This window comes from Oreochromis aureus, linkage group 18 (genome assembly GCF_013358895.1).
Source record: "Oreochromis aureus strain Israel breed Guangdong linkage group 18, ZZ_aureus, whole genome shotgun sequence".
NCBI classification, from domain to species: Eukaryota; Metazoa; Chordata; class Actinopteri; order Cichliformes; family Cichlidae; genus Oreochromis; species Oreochromis aureus.
In genome coordinates, this window is record NC_052959.1 from 28214333 (window position 1) to 28225943 (window position 11611).

General features: G+C 40.3%; 1 long non-coding RNA gene across 1 annotated transcript in view; it reads left to right on the forward strand.

Moving 5' to 3' along the window:
- The window catches only part of LOC120434548, a 31088-nt gene that overhangs the window by 16554 nt on the left and 2923 nt on the right, over positions 1 to 11611 (forward strand). Inside the window, exon 2 of the long non-coding RNA XR_005609166.1 lies at positions 10885 to 10984. This is a non-coding gene — a long non-coding RNA (uncharacterized LOC120434548). The remainder of the gene's footprint in view (positions 1 to 10884; positions 10985 to 11611) is intronic.

Genomic DNA, 11611 nt, shown 5'->3' on the forward strand with positions numbered 1-11611 from the left:
GGATCCTAACTAATTTTGACAAACAGCTCGATGTGTGCAGAATCACAAACTGCGGCAGCGTGAAATGAGCTTTAATTACTGCTTGTTATTACCGCTCTAACTTTATTTGCTTCACTCCGCCAAACACAGATTTGTTTGCAGAGGAACGGAAGAAGTTGTTGTCGTTGAAGGTGAACATCTGAAAGCATCTGTATTCGATGTGAGCAGATGCATCAATTACTATAAAAATGAAGGTACTTGCGGTTGTTTCAGCACATGCTTGACCTCCTGAGTTTACTAGTGAATTTTAAGTACAGACATCATGAGATGAGCAGAAATAACAGCTCCTTTGTCTTGACATACTGGTTTCTTCAATTAAGAGCTATGTTTGCTGGAAAACCAAGAAACATTTTATAAGGGGGGGTGGTGGCAGTGATGGGATCAGCCCCTATGACTTCTGATCCAAATTTATCAAACACTTAATTAAAGCTTAATTAAATTGTCGCTACATTTTTTTTAATTAAAGAGAAATCTGCCTGAAATAAGGAAAATTAACAGTGCTTACACGCGTTTGAGAATTAAAAAATGCTAATTTAAGCTAACTGCTGCAGTATTCAAACATTTCCTGCCTTTACCTTCCTCTACCAGCTGACTGACAGCAAGAATTTGTCTCTGATGCTCCGTCAATTGTGCCACACTGAATAAGACACAACAATTATTGTTCAGTACTCACTTTAATCAGATGCTTAATAGATGGTATTGGAAGCCTGAGGAGTTTGCTAAATCAATATCGTTATCAGCACCAAACACTCTCAGCACGTCTTGAGATTAGCAGCTGACATGTAGCGCTGCAGTCTGGCTCAAACGCATCAGCTGAACCTATGACTTTAAAGAAAAACATAAAATAAAATAAATGAAAAAGCATGTGCAGTCAGTTTATGTCACTATAAATTTCATCAGTCTTTCATCACTGCCTTGAATATGTTGCTCCTGAGACACAAGGTAACATCTCGTCTACACCTACTGCATCTCAGTTTATCCAGACAGTGAAATCAATCTTATACCTTGATGAGTATGTATGTATGTTCTGGTACCTCCGCCAGAACATACACTCACCAGCCACTTTATTAGGTATACATTTCTATTCAATTAAATTTTATTTATACAGCTTCAAATCACAACAGCAGTCCCTCCCTCAAAGGCGCTTTATATTGTAAGGTAGAGCCTACAATAATACATACAGAGAAAAACCCAACAATCATATGATCCACTATGACATACATGCCAACCCTCCCGGGAGATTTTTCCAGGAGAATCTCCAAATTTCATTTCCAACCCAGACCCAACAACAAAAAAAAAAATCTCCCAGAGCCACCATTCTCCCGAATTTTCTTGATTTCCAACCCGGACAACAATAAACTTTTAAAATAAAAGCTCAAAATTGTATAAACTTCAATATCTCGGTGTTGTGCCAAAAATCTGATTGTCTGCCAAAACGGATTCGGTATTTGCCAAAAACTGATTGCTCGTATTTAAACTTCTATAAGTAACTTGTTGGGCTATAATATGTGAAACATATGTCAAATGTATCCTTCATGGATGAATTCATCAGTTTCCAACAATGGCGGCAGCTACTTAGTTTTATTTATATTACTCTTATTACTCTTTCTGGGTCAGAAATGGCAAAATAAACAATAGTTCTTTAGCATAATGGGGATAAAGGACCGGATTTTATAATGTAAGTGAGAATGTAGCTCTGTACAGAACTTCAATATCTGAGCCGGCAAGAACAGCGAACTAAAAATACACCCATTGCACATCGTTTTCACGTATAAGTCACTTAGATAGCCTATAAATGTTATTGTTTGGCTTTTTTTCAGTGTTTTATTTGTTCCTGAGTAAATCGGTTTGGCTGAGATTAAAGTTATTAGATTAAACAAAACTTTATTAATCCCGCGGGAGGGTTCCTCCGGGATTTTCACACAGTTGAATAAACGTCAAACAGAAAACTGATTAAACAGAAGTGTGAGATGGTCGAGAATTTACGCCAGCATCCGATTATATTTAGATAGCAAGGAGCAGACGGCAGAGCTTCACTCTACCGTGAGAGCTCGTGACGTAATTCTGAAGGCTAGACCGTCACAGTTTTTCAGAGAACCCGGCCCACTGAGGCCACAGTAATGACAGTGACATTTAACTTACTTTAAGTAAATAATTTTAAATAAATAAACACTGTCTCCCTTATTCTGAGGTCTCAAGGTTGGCAAGTATGCACTGTGAGCAAGTACTTTGGCAACAGTGGGAAGGAAAAACTCCCTTTAACAGGAAGAAACCTCCAGCAGAACTAGGCTCAGGGAGGGGCGGCCATCTGCTGTGACCGGTTGGGGTGAAAGAAAGTACTGGGTTGGACCACTTTTTGCCTACAGAAGTGTTTTAATTCTTTGTGACAAAGATTCACCAAGATGTTGAAATATTATTATAATATTTTGGTTGATAACATCACAAAGTTGCTGCAAGTTTCCTGTTCTAGCACTTCCCAGACCACAAGCTGGTCTATTGGACTGTTGTGATTATTTGAGCTTTGTGATCAAAAGATGAATACACTGTGGTTATAAAAGGATCAGTCATGGTCAGTGATGATACGTTGGTAGGCTGTGGTGTTTAAAAGACCCTATAGATGATTGTAGAGGAAAATCCCAGTAGGTCAGCTGGTAGACCAGCCTGTATGGCACCAACAACCATGCCACTTTCAGAACTGTGTCGACTCTTTTAGAGGTCTTTCTTCTTCCTGAGTGTAACAGGTGATTTGCACCTTGTTGTAAACTCTTTGATCTTGACAATGATACACCTTCATTCTTAGAATCTCAACTAGGCTGGATGTTGTGAGGCTGGATGTTGTGAGGCTGGATGTTGTGAGGCTGTTTTTCCCAGTCATGTGTATCTTATTAACCCTCATATTGAGAATTACAGTGAATCAGCTCCCAAGTACAAATCCAACTCTTTAAATCAAATCCAGATTGTTTATCGGATAGTTTTGTCATGGATTAATGAGGGAGCAGGCCTTACATGGCCAAGAAACTACTTGCCAATTACTACTGAAAATGAAGGACTGTGCATAAAAATAGCAGTAATTCCAAAACAATTAATAGACACTTTTGTTAAACCCCTTGAATTAAAGCTAAAAAAAATCTGCATTTCAATCACATCTTGATTGGTGGATTTAAAATCCACTGATGTGATGTGGAGTTTTAATGTCTTAATCAAAGCAAAACTCAAATGTCTTTAATGAAATATTGTGGTTATAGTAACCTCTTGTTGGGATTCACTGGCAGAGTTTCACTCTTGTATGGCTATGATCAGCCCATTGTGCTGTCAGATGCTGCTTTACTCGTCTCTGTTTAAGTCTTAATTCAGCATTCAGCATTCAAACTTATGTGTTTTCTTCCAACAAAGCCCATCAGCAGAGGGGTGCATTATATATATCTACAATAACTGCAGAAAACTGCTGTAGGACTAATTTGCACAAAAACAACCCACACTACATATTTATAATTTCATTGTGTTGTAGTTTGCTTCGGGTAAAAGGTTCATTATGAGAGCACATTTTCATTACCTGGACATTACAGTAGGAATCTCCTGCTCTCTAAAAACCAACTTCACCTCAGGCTGTAGTACTTTAAAAAAGTTATTTTTTCATTTGTTTAATGTATTTGTCCTTTAGTGCTGTTTTTAGCTGAGTGTGTGCTCCACGGTAAAGCTCTCCTGGCTCTCATACAGCAGGTTATTTTTCTCTGCTTCTCCCTCTCCCACCTCCCAATCTCATCACAGATTTGTCCTGTAATTACACATAATTGGTTTCCCGCACCAAAAATCATTCACGCAGATAATTTCTCATTCGTCTCAGTGAGAAAAATGAATGTTAGATTACGAAGAGTTGCATTTTAAATGCTATGTAGAGGCGGCTGTATGCACTTCTGCAAAATGTTTTAATGTTTTCAAATGACTGAAAACTAATCGCATATCCGATCAATCACAATGAGAGTGACAACATAAAGAGGAGTATGTTTCATTGTTTTAGGAATGTCAGAGAGATCCAAGAACTCAATTGTGTGGAAAAGATTATTCAGTCACTTCAAAACTACAAAGAGAGGCTATTACAATTCACACAGAAAGATGCCGCAAAACTGAGGGGCAAGTTTAATTTGAGGCTTTGTAATTAGTTAAACAAAGGAATAAGTTTTGTTTTTGTGGGTTATTTTTTTCAAACATGATGAGATTGACAGTATAGGTGTCAAATTAAATTACAGCAGAATATGGTATAAAAATGCCTGCAAAAGGAAAAATGACACTTTATTTGATTTTGTTTGTCAAATGATTTGTCAGGATTGCTTGAAAAGTTCTGGATGGATTTTCATTACAGTTTTAGAGACTAAACAGTATATTTTACCTGTGTTTACCTGTGGATTTTAAATCAAATGATCAATATGCAAGTAAAATGCAGATTTTCAGGGTTTTGACAAAAACAAATCAACGGGAAATGAATCACAAAATTGACTGGAGAAACTACCATAATAACTGAACCCATGGATATCTAGAACCCATGGATAACACCAAATGCTTTCTTTGCTCCCTTGAGATGCTCAGCTTGGCCTTTACTGCAGCACCTTCAGTTGCTGCTTGTTTGTGGGTCTTTCTGCAATCGGTTTTGTCTTCGGACACTGAAAAGCATGCTCTACCAGAGTCAGGTCAGGTCAGGTCAGGTGGCTGCGATTGTGCCATTTCTTTGCTTTAAGAAACTATTAGGTTGGTTTTGCAGTATGCTTTGGGCCCATTTGTGCTTTGAAGTACCGAAGTGCAGTTTTGCAGCTTCTGTATACAGTACAGCATCATCAATAAACAATAATTATATGTTGCCAGAATGTTGCCATCATCATGTCTCTCCTCCTCCATATTTTTCTCTTTAGAACTCTGTAGATCTGTTTTCTGCCAAGGTCTAATCTGACTTTCTTGTTGGTGACTGGTTTGCACCTTATTGTGAAGTAAGCAAAGCTCTTTTCACAGACTTGGTGCATTAGTAAATCTGGCACTAAGTCTGCGAAAAGAGGGTTTTGGCTTAGAAAAAAAAGTACTGTTGATTGAATGTCAACGCGCAAAGTATGAGGAGGAGAACATTAAGCACAAATGTTTGTGACATGCATTTAAAGTATTCCGTATTGTATCGGTAATTGTATCAAGTTAATTAAAACTCCCTCCATTCATGGGTGTGCTTAATCTTACCCCCCACACACAGAGTTAGAGGCGGGTACACCCCAAACAGGTCACCACTCCATCACCGGGGTAACAGAAAGAGGCACCCAACCACACACTCTCACTGATTAAACTTAAAAAACTCTAAATCCCAGGTGTCGAAACTTTGGACATCGCAAACATCAAGGGTTTGTGGTCCACGTGTGCGGTAAAGTCACAACCCTCGAGAAAAAAACCAAAATGACGTGTCGCCAGGTGGAGAGCCAGTAGCTCCCTGTCGAAAGAGCTGTATTTGCGCTTGTTGTCCCGTAGCGTGCGGCTAAAAAGGCAAGCGGTTGCCAGCCACCTGAGATTGGCTGTTCTAGCACTGCACCTACCTACTGCTATGTCCGACGCATCGGTGGTCAATGGAATCTGCGCCAATGGGGATGGGTGGGCCAGTAGGGCAGCATTAATTAATGCATACTTAGCATCGGAAAGTGCCCGGATGCGTTCCGGGAGCCAGTCAACAGAGTCATTAACCTTATTTTCTCTTCAACACGCTGTACAGCGGCTGCAGCAGCTGCGCCGCTCTGGGGAGAAAGCGGTTGTTAAAATTCACCATCCCCCAAAATTCCTGCAGTGCCTTAACAGATGTCGGACACGGAAAATCTGAAACAGCCCAGACCTTGTCTGGCAACGGAACAGCACCCTCAGTGGAAATAAGGTGCCCAGGAAATCGAGAACCAGTGTTCTCACTAACCATCCTACTTTGGCAAACCATGGAAGGATGGTTTAACAAATTTTTCAGCGATGTCTGGTAAACCATCCTACCGGTAATTCTGGTAAACCATCCTACCGGTAGGATAATTTTTCAGCGATGCCTGGTAAACCATCCTACCGGTATTTTTTCAGCGATGTCTGGTAAACCATCCTACCAGTAATTCTGGTAAACCATCTTACCGGTAATTTTTCAGCGATGTCTGGTAAACCATCCTACGGTAACTCTGGTAAACCATCCTACCGGTAGGATAATTTTTCAGCGATGCCTGGTAAACCATCCTACCGGTAATTTTTCAGCGATGTCTGGTAGGATGGTTTACCAGGCATCGCTGAAAAATTATCCTACCGGTAGGATGGTTTACCAGAGTTACCGGTAGGATGGTTTACCAGGCATCGCTGAAAAATTATCCTACCGGTAGGATGGTTTACCAGAATTACCGGTAGGATGGTTTACCAGAGTTACCGGTAGGATGGTTTACCAGAGTTACCGGTAGGATGGTTTAGTAGGCATCGCTGAAAAATTACCGGTAGGATGGTTTACCAGAATTAACGGTAGGATGGTTTACCAGAGTTACCGGTAGGATGGTTTACCAGGCATCGCTGAAAAATTACCGGTAGGATTGTTTACCAGAATTACCGGTAGGATGGTTTACCAGGCATCGCTGAAAAATTACAGGTAGGATGGTTTACCAGAATTACCGGTAGGATGGTTTACCAGAATTAACGGTAGGATGGTTTACCAGACATTGCTGAAAAATTACAGGTAGGATGGTTTACCAGAATTAACGGTAGGATGGTTTACCAGACATCGCTGAAAAATTACTGGTAGGATGGTTTACCAGGCATCGCTGAAAAATTACCGGTAGGATGGTTTACCAGAATTACCGGTAGGATGGTTTACCAGAATTAGCGAGAGGCGGTAGGATGGTTTACCAGACATTGCTGAAAAAATTACAGGTAGGATGGTTTACCAGAATTAACGGTAGGATGGTTTACCAGACATCGCTGAAAAATTACTGGTAGGATGGTTTACCAGGCATCGCTGAAAAATTACCGGTAGGATTGTTTACGAGAATTAACGGTAGGATGGTTTACCAGGCATCGCTGAAAAATTACCGGTAGGATGGTTTACCAGAATTAACGGTAGGATGGTTTACCAGACATTGCTGAAAAATTACAGGTAGGATGGTTTACCAGAATTAACGGTAGGATGGTTTACCAGACATTGCTGAAAAATTACAGGTAGGATGGTTTACCAGAATTAACGGTAGGATGGTTTACCAGACATCGCCAAAAAAATTACTGGTAGGATGGTTTACCAGGCATCGCTGAAAAATTACCGGTAGGATTGTTTACATCTAGAATTAACGGTGGGATGGTTTACCAGGCATCGCTGAAAAATTACCGGTAGGATGGTTTACCAGAATTAACGGTAGGATGGTTTACCAGACATTGCTGAAAAATTACAGGTAGGATGGTTTACCAGAATTAACGGTAGGATGGTTTACCAGACATTGCTGAAAAATTACAGGTAGGATGGTTTACCAGAATTAACGGTAGGATGGTTTACCAGACATCGCTGAAAAATTACTGGTAGGATGGTTTACCAGGCATCGCTGCAGAAAAATTACCGGTAGGATTGTTTACTCAGAATTAACGGTAGGATGGTTTACCAGGCATCGCTGAAAAATTACCGGTAGGATGGTTTACCAGAATTAACGGTAGGATGGTTTACCAGACATCGCTGAAAAATTACAGGTAGGATGGTTTACCAGGCATCGCTGAAAAAAATTACAGGTAGGATTGTTTTACGAGAATTAACGGTAGGATGGTTTACCAGGCATCGCTGAAAATTATCCTACCGGTAGGATGGTTTACCAGAATTACCGGTAGGATGGTTTACCAGAATTAACGGTAGGATGGTTTACCAGGCATCGCTGAAAAAAATTATCCCTACAGGTAGGATTGTTTACTTAGAATTAACGGTAGGATGGTTTACCAGGCATCGCTGAAAAATTACCGGTAGGATGGTTTACCAGAATTAACGGTAGGATGGTTTACCAGACATCGCTGAAAAATTACAGGTAGGATGGTTTACCAGGCATCGCTGAAAAATTACAGGTAGGATTGTTTACGAGAATTAACGGTAGGATGGTTTACCAGGCATCGCTGTAAAATTATCCTACCGGTAGGATGGTTTACCAGAATTACCGGTAGGATGGTTTACCAGAATTAACGGTAGGATGGTTTACCAGGCATCGCTGAAAAATTATCCTACAGGTAGGATGGTTTACCAGAATTAACGGTAGGATGGTTTACCAGACATCGCTGCAAAATTACAGGTAGGATGGTTTACCAGAATTACCGGTAGGATGGTTTACCAGGCATCGCTGAAAAATTACCGGCAGGATTGTTTACGAGAATTAACGGTAGGATGGTTTACCAGGCATCGCTGAAAAATTACCGGTAGGATGGTTTACCAGAATTACCGGTAGGATGGTTTACCAGGCATCGCTGAAAAATTACCGGTAGGATGGTTTACCAGGCATCGCTGAAAAATTACCGAACTCTTTATAAAGGTAGAATACTTTGCAGAAGCAGTCTGCATGCCAAGGTCCTGTCACCATGGAAGTGATTGGAACACCTGACTATATAAACTTTGACAATGAACTCACTCCATTTACTGAACAGAACATATCCTGCGGTATATCCCTCGGTATACCGCGGGACCACTGTATACCGCAGTTCACCTTTCGCAGCCTCACTGTTTCGCAGATTTCTTTTAATGCAATTTTGCACTTTTTTTTTTTTACACAGTGCATTGTGTTCTGTGTCCTGATTGGCTATAGACCACAGGTGTCGAACTCCAGGCCTCGAGGGCCGGTGTCCTGCACAGCTGAATCAAGGACACAGATGTGTTGGACACAGATGTGTCTTTGATCCAACACAGCTGATTTAAATGGCTAAATTACCTCCTCAACATGTCTTGAAGTTCTCCAAAAGCCTGGTAATGAACTAATAATTTGATTCAGGTGTGTTGAAACAGGGTGATATCTAAAACCTGCAGGACACCGGCCCTCGAGGCCTGGAGTTCAACACCCCTGCTCTAAATCCTCTGACCTGAAAAAATAAATAAATAAATAAAATGCTCATTCACCTTTAAGCTGAATGAGCAGGATGCCTCTGAAAGTCAGTCATTAATAGATGGGTGTAACAGCCAAACTATCGTTGGACAACGCTAACTATATCCTTTATTTTTCTAGTTTATTTTTCTAGTTTGTCACTTTGAAAATGTAGAAACTTTTTGAGGCGTTTGATAGATTTAAAGTTACCGTTACTTCCTGTTGGATATTTCCCTAAATAAGTTCATCTGCCTGTGACTCAGCACTTCATTAGGTTTGTTTTTTCAAATGATGCAACAGCTGCCTTGAAGGAAAGAAACGATTAGGAAAAAAGGGGGGGTGGGAGTTATTTGCTGGAGGATTTCTCAAGCAGTTACTGAAGCGTGGTAAAGTCCTGCTGATGTGCAGCTTGTGAAAAGTTGGGCAGGATGAGTGGCTGTGCAAATGATCAAAATCTTTGTACTTTCCAATCCATCTGTCAGACTTTCTTGTGACCTTGAATAGAAAGGAAAAACATCTCTTGCGTTTTAGTGCAGCAGTGGAAATGTAAAATATAGCATCAGAAAATATCTACAGGTTTTCCTTTATGGTTTTTTTTTGTGTTGCATTGTTGGAAGTGAGCGAGAGGCTGATGAATTCTACTTCCTAATCCTGTTGCACAGAAAATTGGCTGCAGTCCAACCGGGAGAGCAGCAGTGGCGACTCTCAAGCTATTTCTCAATGAACAGGAATGGAACTAATCAGCTAAAATAATTATAAATATTTAAATAATTATTTAAACAGCCCAAGCAGTCCACACTTCCCTCTCCCCGGACACCACTCGACATCTTTTCCTGAGGCTTTCCCAAACCAGCCAAGAGAGGTCATCTCTCCAGTGTGTCCTACTGCCCCGGGGCCTCCTGCCTGAAACACCTAAAACCAAGGAGACCACTCCATGAATTGCCAGATTATCGTGCTGGTGTGTGTCCTAGTTATCCCAGGAGCTATGTTGTCAGGGATAATTTTTGGGGTCTCCCAAGAGCGAACCAAAAGACTTCTATGAAGAAAATTAAAATGTGGACCAAGTTAGCTCCCCCAGACTGGGGTTACCCAGGCCCCACTTCTGAGACCTGGAAGCTACATCCATCTTTTATAGTGTGTGACAGGAAACTGCTGCTTGCTTCATGCCTGAAATCAAAATGTGGCCCTAAAGTGGCTCATGGTTCTGTAGCATACTCACAAAAAAGTATTTTACTACAATTGAAACATATAAAAAAAAACTAATAATTGAACTAAATTTATTGTTAAAGCTCCTCTTTTTTTAAATATAAATAACAATAAATAAAGTACGAGTTCAGAGAGAAGAAGCAGCAGAGTTCACCACTCATACCTTAAAGAAAATGTCCTCCTCCAGATGGCGAATATGGTTGTGTAAAAACAATATACTATGCCACAGATGTCATTGCGGCCACTTTAAAGATGCCGGCCATGCACAGCTGCTGCATCAGCTCTGTAATTATGTATAATCAGACTCAAGAACATCCTGTCTGCTGTTAGCATTCCTATATCAAATCCAGACACTGTCACTGAGTAATGGTGTCGCTCTCTGTGTCTGTGTGGGTGTCTCATGCAGGGAGAAGACAGAAAGACAAAAGTATGTGAAAAGCTGTTGAGAAAGTCGTGATGAAACTTTTGGTTCAAATTTATTGGAAAACACAAAACCTTCAAGACACAATGTGTTTACAGAGTTGGTGATTGTTTGCCATTTATTGATCGATGCCTCGTTTGTTCACAGGAGAAACCGCACCAGTGCACCCAGCAGGAAAATGGCTCTGGGAGTACATATTACACGGGAGAGAAGCAGGAAATCCACTCGGGAGTCAAGCAGACTGAAGGTACTTTCATTCATTTTAGAGATTTTGCTTTGTTAACTCTTTTAAAACACATCTGTCGCTCAAAATGATTTAGTGAGAACTGGTGTCCTCATCATTCTCTGCGCTCCCAGATTCTCGCTCTTTCGACCGTAAAACCATTGTATCCATTTAGACTGCAAATAAACAACCTAAATGGTTCAAACTTTTAGAATTTCTTCCAACTTAAGCATCTTTATTTGTTCTGAATAAAACTCAGGGTGGGGAGCTATTGCTTTCCTTGCTGCCATATTTGTTTGGGTCAATGAGTCTCGTTTAAGAGATGAATAAATGTGGTTCATGAATACTTGCAAGTATTTACTTTGATCAGCAGCAGAGGTGCTCAATAAAAAGGGAAGCTTTCTTTATTGCTGTGGACACTGTTCCCTGTTTGTGCCCCACATCCCAGATGAAAAGGATATTTGCACTAAGAATATTTGAATTTCTGTTTAAATCAACTTTTTTCCCTAAAAAGTAAAAATCTTTTTGAGGAAAAATCTTATGCAGGATTCTTCAGGCTTGAACAAGCAAAACATGAAGACATTTAACAAATATTAGAAAAAGACAGCAAGTGAGAAACAATTTTGCTATACTTGTTATAAATAAATAATA